Source organism: Vicugna pacos, unplaced genomic scaffold (genome assembly GCF_048564905.1).
Source record: "Vicugna pacos unplaced genomic scaffold, VicPac4 scaffold_17, whole genome shotgun sequence".
Classification (NCBI taxonomy): domain Eukaryota; kingdom Metazoa; phylum Chordata; class Mammalia; order Artiodactyla; family Camelidae; genus Vicugna; species Vicugna pacos.
This window is the reverse complement of record NW_027328738.1, coordinates 3,660,854-3,685,698: the sequence shown is the minus strand read 5'-3', so window position 1 is coordinate 3,685,698 and position 24,845 is coordinate 3,660,854. Positions and strand designations below refer to the sequence as shown.

General features: G+C 33.9%; 1 long non-coding RNA gene across 2 annotated transcripts; it reads right to left on the bottom strand.

The window, feature by feature from the left end:
* Positions 1-3,058: 3,058 nt before the first annotated feature.
* Positions 3,059-4,916, bottom strand: LOC140692767 (uncharacterized). Of its 2 annotated transcripts, XR_012068336.1 has the most exons (4): positions 4,809-4,916; positions 4,449-4,628; positions 3,711-3,852; positions 3,059-3,323 (listed from the first exon to the last, which is right to left on the bottom strand). It is a non-coding gene; the product is annotated as an uncharacterized lncRNA (long non-coding RNA). The 2 variants fall into 2 exon arrangements; XR_012068335.1 differs by lacking the exon at positions 3,059-3,323 and having other exon boundaries at positions 3,610-3,852.
* Positions 4,917-24,845: the final 19,929 nt, after the last annotated feature.

The window sequence follows — 24,845 nt, the reverse complement described above, 5'->3', positions numbered from 1 at the left end:
TGCTTCTGTAGGCATCAAAATTTCACTCTGTGTATTCATCTGAGATTAGGGAATGGATACAAATTTAAAACTGACTGCTCTTGCTGTGAGTGATAAAGTTCAATGACTCTGACCGATGGTCTCAACTCCACAACAGCATCGGTAAGAAAAGAACATGCTAGGTTGCTTAAAATCTCAGCATGGTAAAATCTTAGAACTCCTACAATTCTTAACTGCAATGGGAATGCAATAGAGACAAAGACTTGATTTTGGATAAAAATGTGGTGTTTTCTCATGTTTGCATTCGGGAATGTGAGGATAATCCCTGAGATCCACAACAAAGATTCTTTCCCTAGTGCTGGGAAAAGAAGTGTAAAAGTTCTGCATTATTAGGAATGAGGACTGCTTTCAAAATGATGACTACGCTCACTCAATTCCAGGTAGTCAAAGGGAGGAAAGGATGTTGCAATTTCTAGGAGAACGGGAATAAGTCAGTGACTCAGACTCTATAAATTAGTCAAATGGTGTCCAAAGCCAAAATAAGTTGTGTAAACAATGAGAATTAAAAGAAAAAAACACAGACATAAGCTTAAATTAAAAAGGTGATACAGTCCTGTTCTGGGCTCTGGGGACTGGAGAATGTATATGACTCAGTCCCATTCAAGGGTTGAGACGCTTGGCCCAAGCATCAGCTCGGGATTCAATGAGCAGGTAGCAATTAGTACACTGGGAGAAATATAATCTATCTCTCCCTGATCGGAAGAAAATCTGGTGGCTCAATGAAACTCTTAATTCACAGAGATTCTGCCAGATGCAGAGGAATAATTCAATGATGACTCAACTAAGACAAACTTAGTTACTGCTTAACAATCCAACTTCACACACACACAGAGTGATAGAGAGATTTGTGGTATTTAGTGGGAAGAATTCAGTGGGCAGGGCTCAGAGAATAGTTTTCAAACACCAGCCAACTTTTGTACCTTTGCCAATAGTCTAGATTTTCCCAGGTAGAAATCTATAGATGGACAAACATACAATATTTTTCTTTAGGATTTCTAATTTTGAAAGTAAACTGTTGCTTTAGACTTAACATTATTGAACCTTGTTAAGATGATCACGGTAAGACCCACTCTCTGATAAGAGAGATGGAAACTAGCTGTTGAACCAGCCCATTTTTACCCCAGACTGCTAATGTAAACAACAATATAGCCACCATCAGTGTTCAGCTGACAAACATAAAAGCTTGATTTTTCTGTTGTAGGAAGAACCAATGCTGTCCAAAGTTCTCCATCTGCAAGTGGTCTCTATTCTGCTCTTGGTAGAGGTCATATTGTTGGGATGTTTCTAGAGTTCACCCTGGCCCATGTGCCCATTCTCCAGATTATCAAATGCTTTCATCAATACTGGTAACAAATTTTCAGTACTCAATTCTGCCATTCCAGTCTTATCAGCTGACACTGGCTACATCATTGTGAGCAGTAGCCTTAGGCTCCCTGACCTTGCCTACAATTTTTCCAACATTTCAGGGCATTTCACACTATGAAAGTGCTTCACCTTTTATTTTAAATTAATGGGAAATTGTCAAAGACGTCCGTGAATATTTTATATTTCCTAATATCTGTATAAATTCAGTATTCTTGCAGTTGGACAAATTTTTAATTCTACCACCCTCACCTCCTTCTAGTCCACACATCTTAGATTACATTTAGGTTACTGAACACCACCACCCCAACCAAGGGGCAAGTACCTCCTAGATACTTTCTGCATGAAGGTTAGAAGGGGCACAATTTATGTGGGGTGTAAAAACCTACATTAACTCTTTGCAATGTCACTGTCTCTTGTGGACAAAGCTCTGATTCTAAGAAGTAAATTAATTAGAAGGCAGTATAGTTATTGGTATGCGGAAGAGAATCAGCTATTTTGGGATGGGTGGGTGATGAAGAGACAGGAAAATATCCATCAAATGAGAATGAAATGCCTTAGGCCTCTGGAGGTATGAATTAAGAAGGAAATAATACTTTGTCTCCTGTATCTACCTCCAATAACTGTCTTGATTGACTAGTCCTTGGGCTATGAAAAGAGCTAGTTTGTGGTGAAGAGTAAAGACCATAATGAAATAGTTAGAAAACCATGAGAGTTTTGCTGTTTCAGGAAAGTAGATTTTGCTTAAAGTCAACATGAATTTTTTATTCACTGAATACAAAAATGCATCCTGTGGCATGTGCTGTTTTCTGTGCTGGTATCCAAGAAAGACGAGGAAAAGGGGATAGACAGAAAACACCTGTAGGAGTTTGTTTCTGTGCTGAGATGGGGATAGTCTAAGTAGGTAAAAGGAGGACACCCAAAGTCCAAGGATAAGCTGGGTTAAAAGTGTTGAGTGTGGAGCTAACATTGTTGACAATCATTTGCCTGGATGTATCTCCAGATACAGTGAAACATAAAGATCTGCCAAGGTAGTCAGATGCCAGATTTATAAAGTAATAACTAAACTAAGTTGTGTTTGTTTGCTTAAATTTGAAAAGGCATTAAGTGCCACCCTGAGGACGTAAGCTTGTCTTTGGCTGGAACATAAAAGCAAGATAAAGTATTGACTAGAAAATATAGTGTAGACACTTGAGGGCAGGAAATGAAACCACTAATTGTAATGCTTTGAGAACAGCACAAAGAAGATGATAGATAAAATTACGTCTTAAATTCTACCACATGCTGAATGTGCCATCAGAGACTACATCATGTGTCATTTTTGATTCCAGGGATGACATAATTGAGACCATGATCCCTGGGCCGGTTCCTGCATTTATCTCCTGTTCCAACCTATCTTAATTTAACACTTTTCATACTTGCCAGGATGAACCAGAAACCACTTAGTACTTTTCCCTCTCTACATGTTTTATTCCTTTTCCAAATTCTTCCATTTTTTCTTCTTCCTTTCAAGAAATTATTTAAATTTACTCCCATATTGTTCCATCAAAAGATCATATCAATCAAGTATCTATTTTTTTCTTTAAATGGCAACTTAGTCCCTTGTTTAACTCTTTACTCTACTTGAAAAAAAATAAAGAAATTTCGGGTGCACATCTATTTTTATTGTCCCCCCAAAAAATTGCAGATATTTGTCGACGTTTGCCAACATCAGTTTTAATCTTTGTTATCCTGCATAATCTGGTAGTCCTCTGGTACATCAGCTGTAATTAGGATGACGTTGATAAACTGAAAATTGCTGATGAGTTGGTCTTGAAAGAGATGTAGCTGATGTATCTGATATCATTGGCACTGGAAAGTGTGGGTTGATCCCTGGTTGTAGTTTAGGAAAATGACCTTCATTGGCAGATATGTCATGATATCTGTTTGGAAAAGCAGAAGGTTCACCATCAGTCCAAAATAATTGCTCTATATGAGAGAGAAGATGCTGTACTGAGAAGTAGAAATTGAAGTTGTAATGGAGTTCACATCATGGCCATTTGCTTCATTGTAGCTACTTTGAGAGTGTCCGAGGACAATGTTGAACTGATTTAAATTACCTCATTGATACACTGCAATTTGTTCTGGTGGTCTAAGTGACATTGATGATGGAGGAGAGAAATCACCTCTGATCGGGATAGTTGTATCACCAATTATGAGACTACTAGAGGGCTTTCTTATTAGAGTCATATTTAAATTTGCAGAAGGTAAAAATGAACTTTCTCCACTAGTGTCAGTCACAAAACCAGAAATATGATAATCCATATTACCCCCTGCTTTAAAGTGCTTCTTGTTGAAATCTTCAGCCAATGAAGACACCAGAGAGGAATTTTTAATCCCAACTCTTCTTTTTATTCTCACAAAAAGCTGGGGACAGCACCATTTAAAATTTGGATTATGATACAACTGCAGCTACAACCAAAGGAGAAACATTTTTGTAATACATTAATCAAACTACAAGACTACAAAAAGGCTAACCTATTAAGCCTCAGATTCCACGTTTACTATGCATAGATAATATTATCAAAATATGAACATTGCTAACGATAGTGTGAAGTTTCTTAATTGGAATATACACATTTAAATAGTATGCTCATCAAATTTACTGACTTAGCATTTGCAGTAATGGTGAATGCCACTTTTTAAAAGCAGCTTTAATAGCTTTATTTAGATTTCTGGAAAGATTCATAGTTGCAAGCAAAGTTTCCCTTAATCTTGACTACTTAAGGCACTGTCCTCATTTTTTAGAGAAAATAAAGTATTCTAACCTTAGTAGTTTTACAATTTTCAAAATCTAGCTTTACATTTATATTACCATTGATTGATATACAAAATAAATTTTTATATATAAGTTACCAAGTGGTAATTAAAATTTGTCAATTCCTTTCTTAAAACAGAGGCTACATTTTCTTCTGCCAGAAAGTCAGCTAGACAAGGAGTCCTTTGAAAATTCTGCCACACTTTCCTAAACCCATAAAGTTTAAGATGTCTAAATAAACTTTTCATACTTCCAGTTTCAAATATTCTGAAAGGGGCCTTTCTTTCCAAAACTTCCTTCTTGAAGACATCTTCAACAATCACTATGGAAGATCCATTATCACCCCACCAGATGGATTTCAATTGGTCATCCCCAGCCATTTTCCAGAGTTTTCTTGGAAATTTCAGAGAATGAAATTCATTATCTTCACCTGGTACAGAGACAGAATGTGTGTAACATGGTGTTTTTATTAAGGATTCTTCAGACAAAATCTGAAAAGCATTTTATTCAATCATAGACCTCAAGTCCAAGTCCCCAGAGAATGTTTGGTCACACAATAGAGATCTTCCGGAATTTCCTGAACCAGTTTGTCCAACTTTAGGAGACACACCTTGAATTTCTGAAGAAATATGTGGCATCTCAAATAACTTTTTCTACAGCTACTTTTCTAATCTGCATGGTTTTGAGCACTGCAGCTTCAAATGCTGCTTTGGCAGGGCTGCACAGGTAAACTGCTAGGCCTTCGCCATGGTTCTCAACTTGAGTAGCTGTGACATCACAAAACGACTGGTCTCCCAGCAACTCAAGTGTAACATTCAGCCAGTGTTTATTTCTCATTCATCCAGTTAAAATGATACAGATAGGATGCTTATTTTTATAGTCTGATCTGCAAATATTATCCCAACAATATCTTTTTAAATAATTTAATTTTGGGGTCTATAAAATAAAACCAATCTCCAAACTTTTGTAAAAAAATTTATACCAGATTTGTAAACAGAGTACAAATAATGCACAAAATATATAAAATAATTTTAAAGTTTTGGAATTTAAAGTGAAATTTTTGTAAAACCTGTACAGAAAATATATATCAATTTCAAAATCATTTGTAATTAAAGTGAAACATAATTTGATTTGGAAATGGAAGTAGGTATTTATCTGTGTACTTTATAATAAGTAGCTCTATATTCATAACATGAGCAGAATAAATATAAGTTTATTTGTTTTGTATAAAAATAAATGGTAAGTAATTATGAAATAAAATTAGAAAGAAATAATGAATCAAATTTAAGAAATCCCAAAGGGTGGAATTTTGTTTTTAATTGTAATTCAGTTCTATAAGTTAAACAAATGTAATTTAATAATCTACATTAAAATTAGAAAAGAGAAAATCTTATTGTATATTTACCAATGTTTATCTTTGACTTTCTTTCACTCAGAGGTTTTTCAGTCCCTAGAAGGAATAAATTTTCTTGTCATCTTTATAATCCATAACCTTGTGGCTTCTGTTAATTGTTCCAAAATGATGTTGATAAATACACTTATGTACAAGATCCTGGGTTCAATAGGCACTGCCTCCATTAAGGGGCAAACAAAGAAACAATCAAAAAACAAAGAAATAACACTATATGTGTGTTGGGTGGAAAAGACCAGGTAATGCATTTTAGGAAGCAATATGTATCTCAGTCCTGAAACAGTTGATATTGTTAGCAAAATATGGCATTTTAAGGCAAGTGTTTTGTTCCCTAATTGTAAATAGCTATGTTCTGTATCAGTAAACTGTAGTAAATCCAGTTCTACCAAAAGTTATATTATTTTTTAGATATAAATTCCATTAAACATAAGCCAAATTCAAAATGAGAGATAGAATTTTTAAATAAATAAATGTGCACTCAAGCTAGAATGTAAATTTATTTTTCAGTATGTGTTCATTCCATTCTAAATAAACATTAGCAACCTGAATTCATTGCATATTATAAGTATTATAAAATATAGTTATGTATGATTTAGTCCTGATTCATAAATATTACTTATCATATGCAAATCTACATATGTGATACAATCCCTTAAAAAGCTGAGAATTCAAAAACAATAATCTCAATAAATGTAGGAAAATTGTTCACAGGTCTGATCTTTACATTTTTATAAAAATATTGTTTACAAATACACTTTAAACAGAATGTAACTAAAGATAATAAAAGCCATATATGAAAAACCAATGACAAACATCAAGTTCAATGTTAACATACAGGAAGGTTTTCCTCTGGTCCAGTAATAAGAAAAGGTAGCTCATTCTCACAAATACTAAATTACACAACTTGAAGTCCTAGCCAGAACAACTAGTCAAGAAAAAATATAAAAGGCATTCAACTTGTAAAAAAACAGTAAAATTTTTACAGATGACTTAATTATGCATAGATAGAAAACTCCATAGACACCTCCAGTGAATGTAACAAATAATGAACAAACTTAGTAAACTTGTAGAATACAAAATCAATATACAAATATCCATTACTTTTTTATATAGTAACAACAAATTATCAGAAAGAGAAATCAGGAAAACAATTGTGCGTATATTTATACAAAATAGAATAAACTAGGAATACATTTGATAAGTGAAATAAAAGATCTAAACATAGATCTATAAATTACAGTTTCAAGAAATATAAGTAAACAAATTAAATAGAAAGATATTCTCTGCTTATGGATTGTATACAACGTGAGAAACTATTCTAATATATAATTTACATTTTCAATCTCCCTTGCACTACTTATTGAGGAGAATGTCTATTCTTCATTTTATACTCTTGCTTCCTTTTTCATGGGTAAATTGATCATAAGTGTGAAGGATTATATCTGGGTGCTCTATTCTCTTCTATTTATTGCTGTCTGTTTTTGAGCCAGTATCATGTTGTTTAAATTCTAAAGCTTTGTTGGGCTGTTTAACATCAGAGAACTTTACACTATTAGATTTAATACACTTTTTCAAGATTATTTTGGCAACTCATGATCTATGTGTTTACATATAAATTTTGAAATTAACTGTTCTAGTAAATGGAAAAGTCTCATGGGTACTATGACATGAATCACACTAAATGTAGATTGCTTTGTGTAGTATGGTTGTTTCAACCACATTGTTTCACATCATTAACATAAGAGATCTTTTCATTTCTTTGGATCAGTTTTAATTTCCTTCATCAATGTTTTCTATTTTTTAATGTATAGGTTTTCTTCTTATTTGTTAACTTCATTTCTACACATTCTATTCATATATATATAATTATATATATTACATTTCTAAACACATTTCCTACACAAATACAACAGGCAGAAGGCAGTGGCAAGACATATTCAAAGTCCTGAATGAAAGAAAGCTGAAATCTAAGATAATTTATCAAGCAAGGCTATACTTTAGAAGGAGAGATAAATAATTTCCAGACAAGCAAATACTGAAAGAATTTAGAACAGAAAAATAAATAACGAAAGATATACTCTAAAAAAAAAAAGATGCAGGATGCTATAGAAAAGAGAAAGGCATAATTAGAAAGGCAATAGCTACAATGTCTGACAATAGAATAAACATGATGTTGTAAAACAGGACATCAAAAATTTAAGGGTCACAGAGTGAAACAGGAAAATAGAGTATTTTCTTCTTGTTTCTGTTCTCTATAGGAGGGGTAAGAGTTTTATTCCTTTCAGTTAAAATAAAAATATATAATAATGGGACAATATACATACGAAACAGGGTAACCATATGTCAAAAGCTTACAATGAAGTCACAAAGCCAAAAGAAACAAAGATAATAAAAGAAAACTTATCAAGCCACACGAAGAAAATGAAATGAACAAAAAGGAAATACTGAATCAACTGGAAAATGACATTCAAAATGGAAATAAACCCAGTCAATCAATAATTATCACAAATGTTAATGGACTTAGTGTTTCAATCAAAAGATATATATTGTCAGATGGGATAATATAACAAGTCCCTACATTATGAAGCATAGAAGAGACTCACTTTAGTAAGAGGAACACACATTATTTGAAAGTCAGAAGATGAAAAAGCATATTCCATGCAAATGAACATGACAAGAAAGCAGGAATAGCAGTTCTGACTTCACACAAAATAGACTTTACATGAAAGACCTAAAGATAAACAAGGACATGATATAATGCTTAAAGGAGCAATAAAAAATGAGCGTATTAAACTAATTAAGATATATGCACTCAATATAGGAGCACATAAATACATAAAGCAAATATTAAAAGATAAAAAGGGAGAAATGGATGGGAACACAATCACAGTAGAAGACTATAACCCCCATTACCATCACTAGAATTGTCTTTCAGACAGAAATTTAAAAAGGGAACAAAGATACAAAAAGATACAATAAAATAATTGGAGTTGGTTGCTATTTCCAAAACAGTTTTCTTCCCCAAGCAGAGTATACATTCTTTTCCAGTTCAAATGGAATATTTTCGAAGAAAGATTATGTATTCAGGCACAGAAGAAGCCTGAACAAATTTAAGAAGATAAAAATTATTTCAAGCATCTTTTCTGAGTATAATACCATGAAACTAGAAATCCTTCAAGGAAAAACACGGAGAAAAATGACTGCATGTAAATTAAACACCATGGTACTAAGACAAGTGGGGCAGGTAAAGAAGTAAAAGAAGAAATTAAAAAATATATTGAGAAATATGTCAAAACACTACACAAAGTCTATGGAATACACTTAAAGCAGGCTTAAGAGGGAAGTTCATAGTGACAAGGCACTCCTCAAAGTAGAACAGCAATTTCAAATAAATAATGTAATGTTCTATGTAAACTAATCATGAAAGAAGAGCAAACAAAACCAAAAGTCAGCAGAAAGAGAGAAATAAGAAAGATCAAGGAAGAAATAATTGAAATACACATTAAAAAATAGAAAAAAACAAACAAAATCTTTTTTGAAATAGTAAACATAATTGACAAAACTCTGGACAGGCTCACCAACAAGAAAAGAGAGAGAACACAAATAATATAAAAATGAAAATGGAGAAACTACAAAGAGTACAACAAATTTACAATATACCATAAGGGAATAACATGAGCAACTGTATGGAAACAAACTGGATAACCAGGAAGAAAAGGAGAAGATTTTGGAAACATTCAGCCCACCAATATTGCATCAATGAGAATTTAACCATTTGAACAGACAGATCACCAGAAATGGAATAGAATTATCAGTAAAATAAAAAATATCTGCTAAAAAAAATTCAGACCCAAATTGCTTCACTGGGGAATTTGACCAAACATACAAAGAAAAATCCATACCAGTCCTCTTCAAACTCTTCCAAAATATTGATATGGAGAGAGTACACACAAACTCACATGGTAGGCCAACATCAACCTGATACGAAAACCAGACAAAGGCCCTACCGCAAGAGAAAACTATAGGCCAATATCATTGATAAACATTGATGTAAATATCCTTAAGAAAGTATTAACAAACAGAATCCAATAGCATGTAAAAAAAGATCATACACCATGGTCAAGTAAGGCTCATCCCAGGAACACAAGGATGGTTTCACTTATGCAAATCAATCAATCAATTGTGATACACCATATCAATAACAGAGAGGACAAAAAACCACAGATCATCTCAGTAGATGCAGAGAAAGCATTTGATACAAATTAACACCTATTTGCAATAAAAGTTCTTATCACAGTGGGCATAGAGGGAAAATATCCTAACATAATGAAAGCTATTTATGACAAACATATAGCCAGCAAAATACTCAATGGTGAAAAATGGAAAGCCTTCCCACAAAAACCTGAGACAAGACAAGGTTGCCCATTGTCACAATTTCAATTCAATATAGTCTTGGAATTCCTATCCACAACGATCAGGCGGGGAAAATAATAAAAGTATTGAGACTGGAAAAGAAAAGTTAAAATTGTCATGATATGCAGAAATGACACTATATAGAGAAAACTGTAAAAGCTTCACAAAAAATACTTAGGCTAGAAAAGGAAGTGGGCAAGGTACCCAGATTAATGTACAAATACCAATTGCATTTCTTTACACTACCATTGAATCAAAAGGAAAATAAAATATAGAGACAACCGTTTTTATAACTGCACCCAAAACTATAAAATGCTTACAAATAAATCTGACCAAGGAGGTGAATGAATTATACATGAAGAACTAGAAAACATTGATTGAGGAATTCAAGATATATTTGAAGTTTGAAAAGATACCCAATGGTCTCGTAATGGAAGAAAAAAATGGTTAAAATGGTCATACAGCCCAAGGCAATCCCCAGGCTTAATGTGATTTCCTATCAAATTATGCAAAACTTTTCTTTTTGGGACTGAAACAAATGATCCTAAGATTTACATAGAGTCATAAAACATCCATAATTTCCAAAGAAATATTAAGGAAAAAGAAAGAGGCTGGAGAAATAAACCACCATTTCTCCATACACTACTGCAGAGCTACAATAATCAAAGTGACATGATATTCGTACAGAAACAGGCATATGGACCAATGGAACAGAATAGAGGGTATAGGAATAAATCTACAGGCCTATGTTCTATTAATCTTTGACAGAGTAGCCAGGAATATGACAGAGAAAATAACATCTCTTCACCAAATGTTGGAAAAATTGGATAGCAGCATCAGAGCAATGAGTTAGAACAATCCTTCACTCCATACACAAGAATAAACTCAAAATGGGTTGAAGATTTAAATGTAAGGCAAGGCACAGTATATCTCCTAGAAGAAAACATATGCAAAACACTCTGATATAAATCTCAGCAATGATCTCCTAGAACAGCCTACCCAGGTAATGGATGTAAGAGCAAAATTAATAAATGGGACCTAATAAAACATAAGCTTTTGCACAGCAAAGGGAACCATAAACAATGCCAAATGACAAGCTAATATATTAAAGAAAATATTTAGAATTCATGCAAATGACAGTCTTATTATCCAAAATATAAAAACGTCATACAACGTAATAATAATAATAATAAAAAAAAGAAACCCAATCTGGGCAGAAGCCCTAAACAAGCAATTCTCCAATAGAGACATACAAATGCCACATAAATATGTGAAAAATAATATTGCTCCATATCATTATCAGAGAAAGGCAATTCAAAACTGTAATGAAGTATCACCTCACAATAGTCACAATGGCCATTATTCAAAATTCCACAAATATTAAATGCTGGCATTCCTGTGGAGAAAGGGGACCCTCCTACACTGCTGGAAGGAATGTAGTTTGGTGCAATCATTGTGGAAACCAGGATGGGGATTCCTCAAAAGAATAAAAATAGACTTAACATACGATCCAGCAATCCCACTTCTGGGTATACATCAAAGGGAACCATAATTCAACAAGACACTTGCAACCCAATGTTCTTAGCAGTGCTATATACAACAGCCATGACATGGAAGCAACCTAATTGTCCAACAACATATGACAGTATTCAGAAATTATGCTGTATTTACACAATGGAAAAATATTCTGCAATAAAAAATGATAAAAACAATGACATTTGCAGCAAAATGGATGTCCCCAAAAGTTGTCATTCGAATTGAAGTAAGCCAGAAAGAGAAAGAAAATTAATACATGGTATGATATATGTGGAATCTTCAAAAAAATTTGGATGAGGACACTGTGATTTCATCTACAAAATTGAAACACAGTCAGAGATCTACTAAACAATTTTATGAATACTGCGGAAAGGGGCTCTGAGATGATATATTTGGGAGCTGTAGATTCATAAATTATTTTCACTATATATAAAAATAGATTTTTTTCAAAATTTCTCTTGTATGACACAGGGCAGTAAGTCAAATATTGTGAAGTAATGTTTAATAGGCACAAATATATATGCATGTAAGAGGACACTGTGCTATACACCACAGATTGACACATTGTAAATGGCAGTACTTCATTGATAAATAAATGAATAAATATGTACATAGGTAAATTAATTATATAAATAAATAATAACAAAATAAAAATATTTAAAAATAAATGAAATACAAATATTCACACTACTTAACTTTACACATCAAGGATCAAGGAGAAAACAGAAACAATAAAGAAGAAAATTGAATGAATGTGAGTAAGGCAAATAACCAGAGAAAAAATTTAAAAGATAAAAAAAATACATAAGTATGTTTTTTTAAACAAAAATTGGGCAAATGTTTAGGTTGGCTAAGAAAATAAAGACTCAAATATAATTAGAAATAAAACAGAAGATATTACCACTGATGTTGTAGAGATGCAAAGCATCATAAGAAATTACCACTAGCCAACGATTTGAATGACCTAGAACAAAAGACCAATTCCCAGAAACATATGTCTTCCAATATTGAATCAAGAAGAAATTGGAAAGATAATAGGGCAAAAGTGTGTTTGAGTAAGTCAAAAATCAATCTTCCAAAACCAGAAAAAATTTACAGGACAACATTACTGGTGAATTCTGTCATACAGTTGAAAACAATTTTCACCAATTCTTCCCCAAATCTTCCAAGAATTTGAAGAGTGTGAAAGATTCCAAACATGTTCATGATGCGAGCTTTATTTGCTTAACAGGCTAGAAAGGACATTACATGCAAAATATAGAATATTATCCCTGATGTACATATGTACCAAAATTCTCAACAAAACACAAGCAAAATGAATCCAACAACACATTTAATGTATCATAAACATACATGAGTAAAGAGATTTATCCCTGGGTTTAAGGATACGTCAAACTATTCAAATCAATAAAGGTGACATGCCACACTAATAGAATGAGTAAAAGAACTCACATAATCATTTCAATAGGTTCAGAAATAGCATTGTATATAATGCAACATACTTTTAAGATACTCCCAACCAATAAATTAACCCTGTCAGTGGCACGATATCATTTACGCACAATATGTGGAGAGAAACGAAGCAGTTCTCCGTTTTTTGATTCTTAGAAGAAGGGTTTATATAGGACTTGCACAATGCCTCACATATAATCTAAGTTATAACAATGTTAATAATCTTAAGTATTTATGTTCCCATGCTCCTGCAGTAAGCACAGGATGTTAAATGATCAAGGATTGTTTTAAAATTCATCACGGAACTTCATTAAGCAGGCCATCTCTTATCCAGCCACCTGTGCCTGTCTTAGGTTGTCCTCCTCTGAGGATCTTACCCAGCATAGGCTATCCAGCCATCCATACTGGATACATTGAGTAGGGCATTTCTTATCCAGCCTCGATATGTGACATTCCTCACAGCTTGTTTATCAGTTCAGCCCATGGGCTCATTCTCTAGAGTCTTCAGACAGGAGCCTAAAAATCCAACATCCCTTGACAGAAAAATGGATGAAGAAAATTTGATGTTTGTATGCAATGGAATCAATACTTTGCATTCTTATCAACAGTGTCCACGGTGTTACTTTTTCTCCACAATCTCACCAACATTTATTACTTTTCTTTTTGATGAGAATCTTCTGACAAGTGTGAGGTCTTGTCTCATTTTTGGTTTATGACATTGCTAATAATTTATAACTCTGAACACGTTTTCATGTATTTTATAGCCAACTGTATGTGTTCTGAAGAAAATTGATTCAGATCTTTCTATTCAGTTCCTATGGACATCTTTTTTAATTGGATTGTTTGCTATTTTTTGTTCTTGTTTTGGGGTAAGACTTTGCCATATATTTTGGATATTAACACTTGATTAGAAATTATCACTTGCAAACATATTCTCCCGTTGTGTTTGTTGACTGTTCATTTTATTGATCATTACTTCTGCAGTGTAAATCTGTTCAGTGTGACACAATCATATTTTGTTAGTTTTACTTCTGGTTCCCTTGCCAGAGGAGACATATGTAGAATCAAATTAAGTCCAAATCAGAGTGTACTTGTTATGTTTTACCGTAGGATTCTTTGTTTTCAGGATTTACGTTTCTTATGCCCAGGAGTGGGATTGCTGTGTCATATGATAGGTCTATTTTTATTATTTAAAGGAACTTACATACTGTTTCCAAAGTGGTTTCACCAATTTTGATTCCCACCAACAGCGTTGGAGAGTCCCTTTTTCTCCACAATCTCCCCAGTCTTTATTATTTGTAAGCATTTGGATGACAGCCCTTCTCACTAGTGTGAAGTAAAATATTATTTTATTTTTGTCTTGCCTTTGTATAATGATTAGCAAAGTGAGCACTTTTTTATGTTCCTGTTTGTCATCTGTGTGTCTTTTTTAGAGAATTGTCTTCTGCTCATATTCTGGCTGAGTTTTTTGTAGATTTTTGAAATGGTGTTGTATGAATGATTTTTTCATTTTAGAAATTAGCCTCTTGTTGATTGCTTTGTTTCCTAATGTTTTCTCCCATTTGGAAGTTCATCTTTTCATTTTGTTTATTTTGCTGTGTTGAAATTTTTAAGTTTATTTAGGACCTATTTGTTTATTTTACTTTTATTGTTTTCAGCTTGGGAGTGTGATATATGAAAATTTTGCTACAATTTTTTTTTGTTTTGCTTATGTTAGATTCCAGAAGTTATATTGTGTCATGTATTAGATTCAGATATTTAAAACATTTTCAATTTATTCTTGTACATTGAGAGGGATTGTTCTAATTTCATTGATTTACAGGTAGCTGTCTAGCTTTCTCAACATCACTTGCTGAAGACTGTCTTTAAGGCATTGCATATATTTGTTTCCTTTGTCAGAGTTTAGTTGACCATTGTTGAGATGTTTTATTTCTGCCTCTGTGTTCTGTTCCAGTGATATTGATGTTTGTTTATTTTCCAGTATTGTGCTGTTTTGATTACTGTAATCTTGTAATATAGTCTGAGATGTGGGAGGGTTATCGGTTATGCTTCCAACTCTGTTCTTTTTCCTCATTGTTTCTTTAGCAGTTCTGGTTCTTTTGCAGTTCCATCCGATTCATAGGAATGTTTTCAGTTATGTGAAAATATCATGTTGTTTGATATGAATCAATTTATATCTATAGACATGTTTTGTATTATGTATATTTTAACAGTAATAATTCCTCTAAACTAAGACCTTGAGATTTCTTTCCATTATCTTCATATTTCTTTTTCAGTGTCCTATAGATTTTAGTATCTTGGATTTTCCATAGGTTTTTCTTTTTTTGATCTGATTTCATCTGGATTTTTTTTTAAATTATGGAATATTTCATTGTTAGTTTATAGAAATGTGACAGTTTTTGTATATTAATCATGAATCATGCTAGTTTTCTAAATGTCTTTATTAGTTTTAGTTGTTCTGGTGTGGAGAATCCTTAGGGATCTCTATATATATTATCATGTCATCTAAAAAATAGCAATTTTACTTCATTAAGTCCAACTTGAATACATTTTTTTCTTGTCCGATTGCTGTTGCTAGGACTTACCATACTGTGTTTAACAGAAATTTTGAGATTGAGCATCCTTGTCTTATTCCTTAAATTGTCTTTCAGTTATTCATTTTTGCATATTATTTTGTCTGTGGGTTTGTAAGTAATGACTTTAGTTATGTTGAGATATATTTCCTGAATCTTACTTTGGTAAGAGGTTTCTGTTGTTGTTGCTGTTGTTGTTGTTGCTGTTATTGCTGTTGTTGCTGCTTCAATGAATAAATGTTGAATTTTGTGAAATACTTTTTATGGATTTATTGGGACGACCTCGTCTTTTTCTCTTTTCCTTTTGTTAATATGGTGTATCAAACTGATGGATTTGTGTAAGTTGAACTTCTCTTGTGACCCTGCAATGAATCCAAGTTGATCATGGTGTATGATTCATTTTTGGTATTGCTGGATTTAGTTTGCTAATAATATTTTGTAGAATTTTTGCATCTAAATCTATCAAATTTATTGGCTTGAAGTTCCCTTTGCCTGTGGTTTGTTTGTTGGCTTTGCTCTCAGGGTGATGAATTCTTCATAGAATTAATTTGGGAGTTTCCCACATCTTCAATATTTTTGAATAATTTGAAGAGTATAAGTTCTGCTTTGTATTTTTGTACAGTTCTCCACATGATTTGTTTAAATCTGCACTTCTATTTAACGAATTTTTAAAATGCAGATTTTTCTTCTAGTAAACAGTTTGTTCAAATTATTTGTTTCTCCTTATCTCTGTCTCTTTCTAGACATTTGTCTGTTTCTTCTAAGTTGTCCACTTTATTCGAATGTAAGTGTTGAATAAATGATCCCTTTTTTGTATATCTGAGGTAACTATTGTAATTTCTCTTATTTTATTCCTTACTTTACTTCTTTGCACCATCTCTCGTTTCTTCATGATGCACCTGGCTATAATTTTTTTTGATTTTGCTTATTTTAAAAAGAAAACAAAAAAAATCTATGGTTTTACTGCTCTTTTTGAGAGTTTTCTTTTCCTCTCTAATGTATATTTCACTTCTAATATTTAGGATCATGCTTTTAATTATTTTTAAGTTTTATTTATTGATTTACAGTCATTTTACAAAGTTGTCTCCAATGCCAGCTTAGAGCACATTTTGCTGTTACATTGAGTAAATATACATTTGTTGTCCCATTTTTTCCACTGTGGGCTTCCTTAAGAACTTTTATATATTTCTCTGTGCTATACAGTGCAATCCTGTTTATCTATACTACAATTTAAATCTACCAGTCTATCTCTTCCCACCCATCGCCCCCTTGGCTAATAAAACCTTGTATTCTATGTCTGCGAGTCTATTTCTGTTTTGTATTTGTGCTTTTATTGTTTTATTTTGTTTTGTTTTTAGATTCCACTGATGAGCCATCTTATATGGTATTTTTCTTTCTCTTTCTGGCTTACTTCACTTAGACTGATTTTCTCCTGGACCATCCGTGTTGCTGAAAATGGCATTATGTTTTCTCTTTATATGGCTTACCTGTATTCCATTGTATAAATATACCAACTCTTCTTTATCCAGTCAACTGTCGATGGATATTTAGGCTGTTTCCATGTCTTGGCTATTGTAAATATTGCTGGATATAAATATTGGGGTGCAGGTGTCATCCAGAAGTAGGGTTCCTTCATTATTTATGGCCATGAGCGGGATTCCTGGGTCATGAGGTAAGTCTATTCCTAGGCTTTTGAGGAATTTTCATCCTGTTTTCCACAGTAGCTGCACCAAACTGCATTACCACCAACAGTGAAGACGGTTCCCTTTTCTCCACAGCCTCTCCAGCATTTGTCATTTGTGGATTTTTGAATAATGGCCATTCTGACTTGTGTGAGGTGACTCCTCATTGTAGTTTTGATTTGTATTTCTGTGATAATCAGTGATATTGAGCATTTTCTGATGTGCCTTTTGATCATTTGTATGTCTTCCTTGGAGAAATGGAGAAATTCTTCTTTAGGTCTTCTGCCAATTTTTGCATTAGGTGATCTATTTTTTCTTATTCAGTTGGATGCATTGCTCATATACTCTGGAGCTCAAGCCTTTGTCAGTTTCATATTCAGATACTTTCCCATTCCGCAGGTTGTATTTTTGTTTTACTTCTGGTTTCTTTACTGTGCAGAAGGTTGTATGTTTCATTAAGTCTCATTTGTTTATTCTTGCTTTTATTTTTTCTACAAAAAAATTTACAAGACATATATCAGATACTGTTTTGCCTATATTTTCCACTTGGAAGTTTATTGTATCTTCTTTTATGTATAAGTCTTTGATCTATTCTGAGTTTATTTTTGTGTATGGTGTTCTAGCTTCATTGGGAGTGTTCTAGTTTCATTGATTTACATGCTGCTGTCCAGTTTTCCCAACACCAGTTGCTGAAGTGACTGTCTCTCTTCCATTGTATTTTCTTGCCTCCTTTGTCTAAGATTAATTGACCAAAAGTTTTTGGGTTTATTTCTGGGCTCTCTATTCTGTTGCATTGGCTTTATGTATCTTTTCCTACCAATACAGGGCTGCCATGTGGACTGTAACTCTTTAGTATTATCTGAATCGTTAGTGTTAAAAAATGCCACTGATTTTTGAACCTTAATCTTTTAACCTGCTTCATTGCTGAATTCTTCAATCAGCTCTAGTAGTTTTTGTCTGGATCTTGTAGGGTTTTCTCTATATAGTAACATATTATCTGCATATAGTGAGACTTTTACCTCTTCATTTCCAATTTGCATCCCTTTTACTTCTTTCTCTTGATTGCTGTGGCCTGGACTTCCAAGACTATGTTGAGTAGGAGTGGTGATAGTGTGCATCCTTGTCTTGTCCCAGATTTTAGTGGGAAGATTTTGTCTTTCTCACCTTTGAGTACTAAGCTGGCTGTAGGTTTGCAATCTATAGCTTTTATGATGCTGGGATATGTAGCCTCTATGCCCAATTTGGTGAGAGTTTTTATCATAAGTGGGTGCTGAATTTTATGAAATGCTTTTCCTGCATCTATTGAGATGATCATGCGATTTTGGTCCTTTCTCATGTTGATGTGCTGTATTACATTGATTGATTTGCATATGTTGAACCACCCCTGTGTCCCTATCATGATACTCACTTGGTCATGAATATAATCTTTTTTCTCTACTTTTGGATTCTATTCGCTACTATTTTTGTGAAGATATTGGCATATGTGTTCATCAGGGATATTGGCTTATAAATGTCTTGTTAGGTATTGTCTATGCCTGGTTGTGGTTTCAGGGTAAATGGGGTTTCATTGAATGACTTTGGGAGTGTTCCTTCCTTTTTAGTCTTCTGGAAGAGTTTGAGAAGGACTGGTATGAGTTCTTCTTTGCATGTTTGGTAGAATTCCGTATTAAAGCCTTCCGGTCCTGGACTGTTATTTGTAGGGAGGTTTTATATTGCTATTTTGATTTCATTTCTAGTGCTCTGTATGTTCAAGGGGTCAGTTTCTTCTTGATTCAGTCTTGGTGGACAGTATGTTTCCAGTAACTTGTCCATCTCCTCTAGGTTATCCAGTTTGGTTCAATATACTTTTCATAATATTCTCGTATGATATTCTGCATTTCTATTTTATTAGTTGCATATTCTCCATTCTCATATCTTATTTTGCTAATTTGTGCTCTCTCACTTTTCTTCCTTTTGAGTTTGTCCAGAGGTATACTATTTTACTTACTTTTTCAAAACATCAGCGTTTGATTGGTTGATTTTTTTTCCTATGGTCTTTTTAAACTCTATTTTACTTATATCCTCCCCAATATTTATAATTTCCTTCCTTCTGCTGCCTTTTGGGGTTTTTTGTTCTTCTTTTTCTAGTTCATTCTACTGATGGGTTAAATTGTATATTTGTGATTGTTCTTTTTTGAGGAAGGCCTGTATCACTATAAACTCCCCTCTCAACCCTGCTTTTACTGTGTCCCATAAATTTTGTGTGGTTTGGCTTTCATTTTTTGTCTCAAGGTACATTTTCATTTCAGCTTTGATTTCTTCTTTGACCCATAGGTTTTTTAATAACATATTGTTTAATCCCCATGTTTTCCATTTGTTCTCCTTTGTTTCTCTGTTGATGATTTCTAGCTTGATGGCATTGTGTTCAATAAAGACGCTTGAGGTAATTCCTATCTTCTTAATGTTGCTGAGGTTTCTTTTGGGCCCAAGTATTTCATGAATCCTGGAAAATATCCCATGTGCACTTGAAAAGAATGTATATGCTATTTTGTGGGGGTGCAATGCTCTGAAAATTTCCACCAAGTGTAATATTTCTATTGTATTATTTAACTTCTTTGTTGCCTAATTTATTTTCTATCTCGATGATTTTCCAGTGTTGTTAATGCAGTGTTGAAATCTCCAACTATGATTACATTCCCATCACTATCCCCTTTTTTATCTGTTAGTAATAATTTCATGTACTTAGGTAGTCCTCTATTTGGTGCATATGTACTAACGTTTGTGCTATCCTGGTCTTTTATCACTCATTCAATCATTATAAAATGTCCTTCCTTATCTTTCTTTATGGCCTTTGGTTTAAAGACTATTTTCTATGAAGTCAGTTCTGCAACACCTGATTTTTTGGCTTTTCCATTTGTATGGAATACCCTTTTCCAACCTTTCACTCTCAATCTATATGTTTCCTTCCCGCTGAAGAGGGTCTCTTGTATGCAGCATGTTGAAGTTTCTTGCTTTATTATCCAGCCTGCCACTAAATGACATTGACTGGAGCATTTAGTCCATTAACATTTACAATAATCGATGATATGTTTGTGTTTATTGCCATTTTGACCTTATCTTTGCAGTTGATTTGCTACCCCCTCTTTGTTCATTTCATCTTCCTTTTTTGGTTTGGTCATTTTCCTTTGTATTATCATGAAATTTATTTAGATTTAGTGACTCCCTGAATATGTTTTTGTCTTGTTTTTACCCTTTAAAATAAGTCAATTAGACTATTAGTACAACTGATTATATTAAACTGATAGTAACATGATCTCAAAACCATCCTACTGAGAACAAAATACTTTAAAAAGAAAGACCCTCCCAAAAAATTTCCTATTTTCCTGCCTCCATTTCCCACTCTCAATGTATTGTATGTCTTGTTTTCAAATTTTGTGTTTATTTTATTTCTAGTTCATGAGTTATCACCTTTCCAGCTGTGAGATTCACTATTCTGTAGCATCCTACTGCTTTTCTTTTTAGAGTAGACTTTTCAATATTTCTTTTAGCATGGGTCTACTGTTGCTAAACTCTTGTAGTTTTTTCTTGTCTGTGAAATTTTTTATGTCTCCTTAAACTGTAGAGGATAGCCTTTCTGTTTAAAGTATCCTAGCGTATATCATTTATTTCATTCAGGACTTTGAATATATCTTTCCACTCCCTTCTGTTCTGTAGTATTTGTGTTGTGAAATCAGCTGTGAGCCTCATGGGGATTCACTTGTAACTCACTCTTTGCTATTCTCTTGCTGCCTTTAGGATCATTTCTTTATCTTTGACTCTGGCCATCTTAATTATATGTCTTGGTGTGGGTTTATTTGAATTCTTCCTGTTGGGACATTCTGAGCTTCCTGTAATTAGATATCTGATTCCTTCTTTAAGTTTGGAAGTTCTCAGTCATGATTTCTCCAAACACCTTTGCAATCACCTTTGATATTTCCTCCCCTTCTTGGAATTTTATCATGCCAATTTTGGCATGTTTTCTATTATCCCATAGGTCTCTTATGCTTTTTCCATTTGTTTCCCGTTGTTTCTCTTGTAGCTCTTCTGATTGGTTGCTTTCTATTGTCCTGTCTTCTAGGTCACTAATTCATACTCTGCCTTATCTAGTCAGCTTTGTGACCACTTTAGATCATTCCTCATCTCAGTCAATGGGTTTACCTATTCTACTCGGTTCTTCTTTAGAGCTTCCATATCATTTTTAATATATTTTATATCTCTGAACAGTATCTTTTATTTCCTTCAGTAATTTGATCACTCCTCTTTTGAAATCTGGATCTAATATGCAATTGATATCTATTTCACTGATCATTCTTTCAGGGGGTTTCTCTTATTTTTTTAATTGGGAATGGTTTGTCTGCTTCTTCATCTTGCTCCTACCTCTCTGGCACTGTGGTTTATGGAGTATCAGTTATCTACTGTGGTCCTAAAGGAGTTTATCTACCTAATTCCTTTGTAGTATTACAACTTAAATAGAGAAAAAAGAGAGAGTGAGACAAAGAATTTTTAAGAAGTGGAAATAATTGTTTGAAGACATTGTATAATATATAATAGAAGATCAAGTTGAAGCAGAGATTTGAAAAATAATAATGATAAAAATATTTTTAAAAAATTTCAATTCAATTTAAAACGGGGTATATATAATTCCCTAAGAAGTAAAAATTAAGAGGCTAATAGAAAATGAAACAGGTAAAAACAGATTAAAACAAAGTGGTGGTCAGTTTGTCCTGGAGACTGTGTACTTTTAATGTGAACTCTTCCTGTATTCATCCTGTTTTGGAATCTCAGCTTGCTTTTTCCAGAGGCCCTCTATTGGAGCCCTCATTTGTGCAGCTCCCAGGGCCTGTCGGCAAGCAGATCACTCCTACTCCCAACACTGGTTCTGGAGCAGCTCTCTTTACTGTGGGCTGTCTTGTCACTGCCCTGACTGATGCCTCAGTCACATGTTTCAGACTAACCAAGCACAAGTGGGCATCAAGCCCTCTCCCAGCCACATGGTCAGGGGCTGCGTTCCAGCCCAAAATTTGGCAGGCCATCAGCCCCCTTAGGGTGCTGGTCTCTCCAATTCTATGTGCCGTGTCACTGGTCTGGGCCAAAACCCAGATCCTTGTTTGCCTTGGCAGAGCAAGTTCTCTGAGAAAAAAGGACAGAAAGATCTTATCAGCCTCAGGCTGTAGACAAGTCCCCATCTGGCTCTTGACGCTGCTAAGTCCTTAGGAGTGAATGCAGGTTTTGCTCTCACTGTTGCCAGGGTGCAAAGCACCAGAGGCTATGGTAGCTGTGTCTGAGTCCCAGCTCTCTTGTCCTAGATACTTTTGTGGATTTTCAGAGATTCGGAATATTCCTTTCCCCTCCAGGGCTAGTCTGCCCTGTTGTTTAATGGAGGGCCCAGGTTGTTCTGCCCTGTGCACCCACAGCAACGGCACACAGCCTGCTCCATTCCCCTGGGCTGCCTCAGTGCAACCGTCCTCATCTTCCAACCAGTTCGGGCAGCATGGCCCTGCCCCTAGCTGCCAGGATGCCTCTTGGGCTGGGTGTCACAGGGATCCTCTGTGCCTGTTTAGCTTAGTACTGTCACTCAACTTACACTCTATAGGGTTCCAATTATTGAAGGCTCCCCCACCATCCTGCCAAACTCGCAGTTGTAGAGGGGAGACGCAGTGAATGAGCACAAGGCCTTCTTTGCTGCTCCCTCCCTGTGGGACCTGTCCCAATCTGTTTTGCCTTTTAGTCTTTCTTTCTTCATTTTCTTTTACCAGATTATTTGCATGGTTATCTTTTGAAGAGGACAATGTACTATCAGAGTTCTGCAGTTTATCTGGTTAGCTGAGTAGGTCTGTGGATATGAGTCTTGGTACATTTGTGGGAAAGGGTGAACTACGAGCATCCTTCTGCTCCAACATCTTTGTTTCCCCCACAAAAAGTCTCACTTTATGGTGGAAGATAAGCACAACCAGTAAATAGATGGAAAAGATGTTTCATGGAAATGACAAGAAAGTGCAGTTTGCAATGCTCAACTCATACAAAATACGTTTTAAAATAAGGGCCACAATGAAAGCTAAATATGAGATTATGTAAAGAAGAAGAGCTCAATATAAAAATTGAGTATTACACTCATTAAATTATATATGCACCCAAAAACGTACATCCTAATTATAAAAAGAAATATTAGTAGACATGAAGGAATTAATTCATTATAAAACAATAATAGTAGATGAGTTGAACACCTCACTATTCTGATGGCCATATCATCTCAAAAGAATATCTGTAAGGAAACAGAGGTTTTAATGACATATTAAATCATTTGAATCTAACTGAGACTTTGGACACTGCATCAGAAAAGGAGAATACATAAACTTCTCAAGTGTGCACAGGATTTTATCTAAGGAATTAACCACATATTATGTCATGAAATGAGCCTCAGGAACTTTAAGCAAATACAGATTACAGCAAGTATTTTTCCATACACAAAATTATGAAACTATGCATCAGCTCTAGAAAGAAGAACAGGAAATGCACAAACATGAGATTAAACCTCATCCTTTAAAAAATAAAATAAAACGAGGTCAGTGATGAAATCAAAGAGGTAATAAAATCATACATGGAGACAAATTACAATGAAAACACAGCTTCATCAAATGTATGGGATGCAGTAAAGGGAAATATAAGAGGGAAGTTTACAACAATTGAGGCCTTCTACAAGGAAAAAGAAAAACCTCACACAAAGGATAAAGCTTATCACCCAAAATAACTTGAAATAAGAGCAAACAATATGCAAAAGCAGTAGAATTATAAATCTTTAATGATTAGGTTGAAACTAAATAAAATAAAAATTAAAAATTAAATTAAAATTCATAAAATCAAAAGCTTATTTTTCTTAAAAATATTAACAAATTGATAAGCATTTAGCCAGGCTTATCAAGAAAAACAGGGTCAACCCATACAAAATAAGAAATGAAATATTAGAAATAGTTTCTGATTGTACAGAAATGCAAACAAAGATTATGTAAGCACTCTGAGCAGTTACATGACAACCAACTGGCAGACCTTAAAGCAATGGACAAATTTCTTGAAACATACAGCCGGGCAACCCTGAATAAAAAGAAAACTGAAAACTTGAAAAGAGAAATCACTATAATTTAAATAATATTTATAATCTTAAAAACACCCCTTGAACAAAATGCCTGGAAGCCTTCACTAAAACCTATTTCCTCTCATCTATTTCAAAAAATGTATTAGGAAGGAAAATTCCCAAAGTTATTCTATGAGGCCACAAATACCATGATAACAAAACCAGTCAAAGACACTACCAAAAAAAGAAATGAAATTGTAAAGCCAATATCCTTGATGAATATACATTAAAAAACCCCAACAGAACATCAACAAATTAATCCAGCAATTCATAGAAAGATTATAATTGATGATCAGTTGGATTACTTCCAGGGTCATAGGAATGGTTCAACATACACAAGTTAATCAGCATGACACATATTTAAAAAAGGAAGGACAAAATTCACATGAGCATGTCAATACACACAGAAAAATCATTAGATCAAAACTCTCCT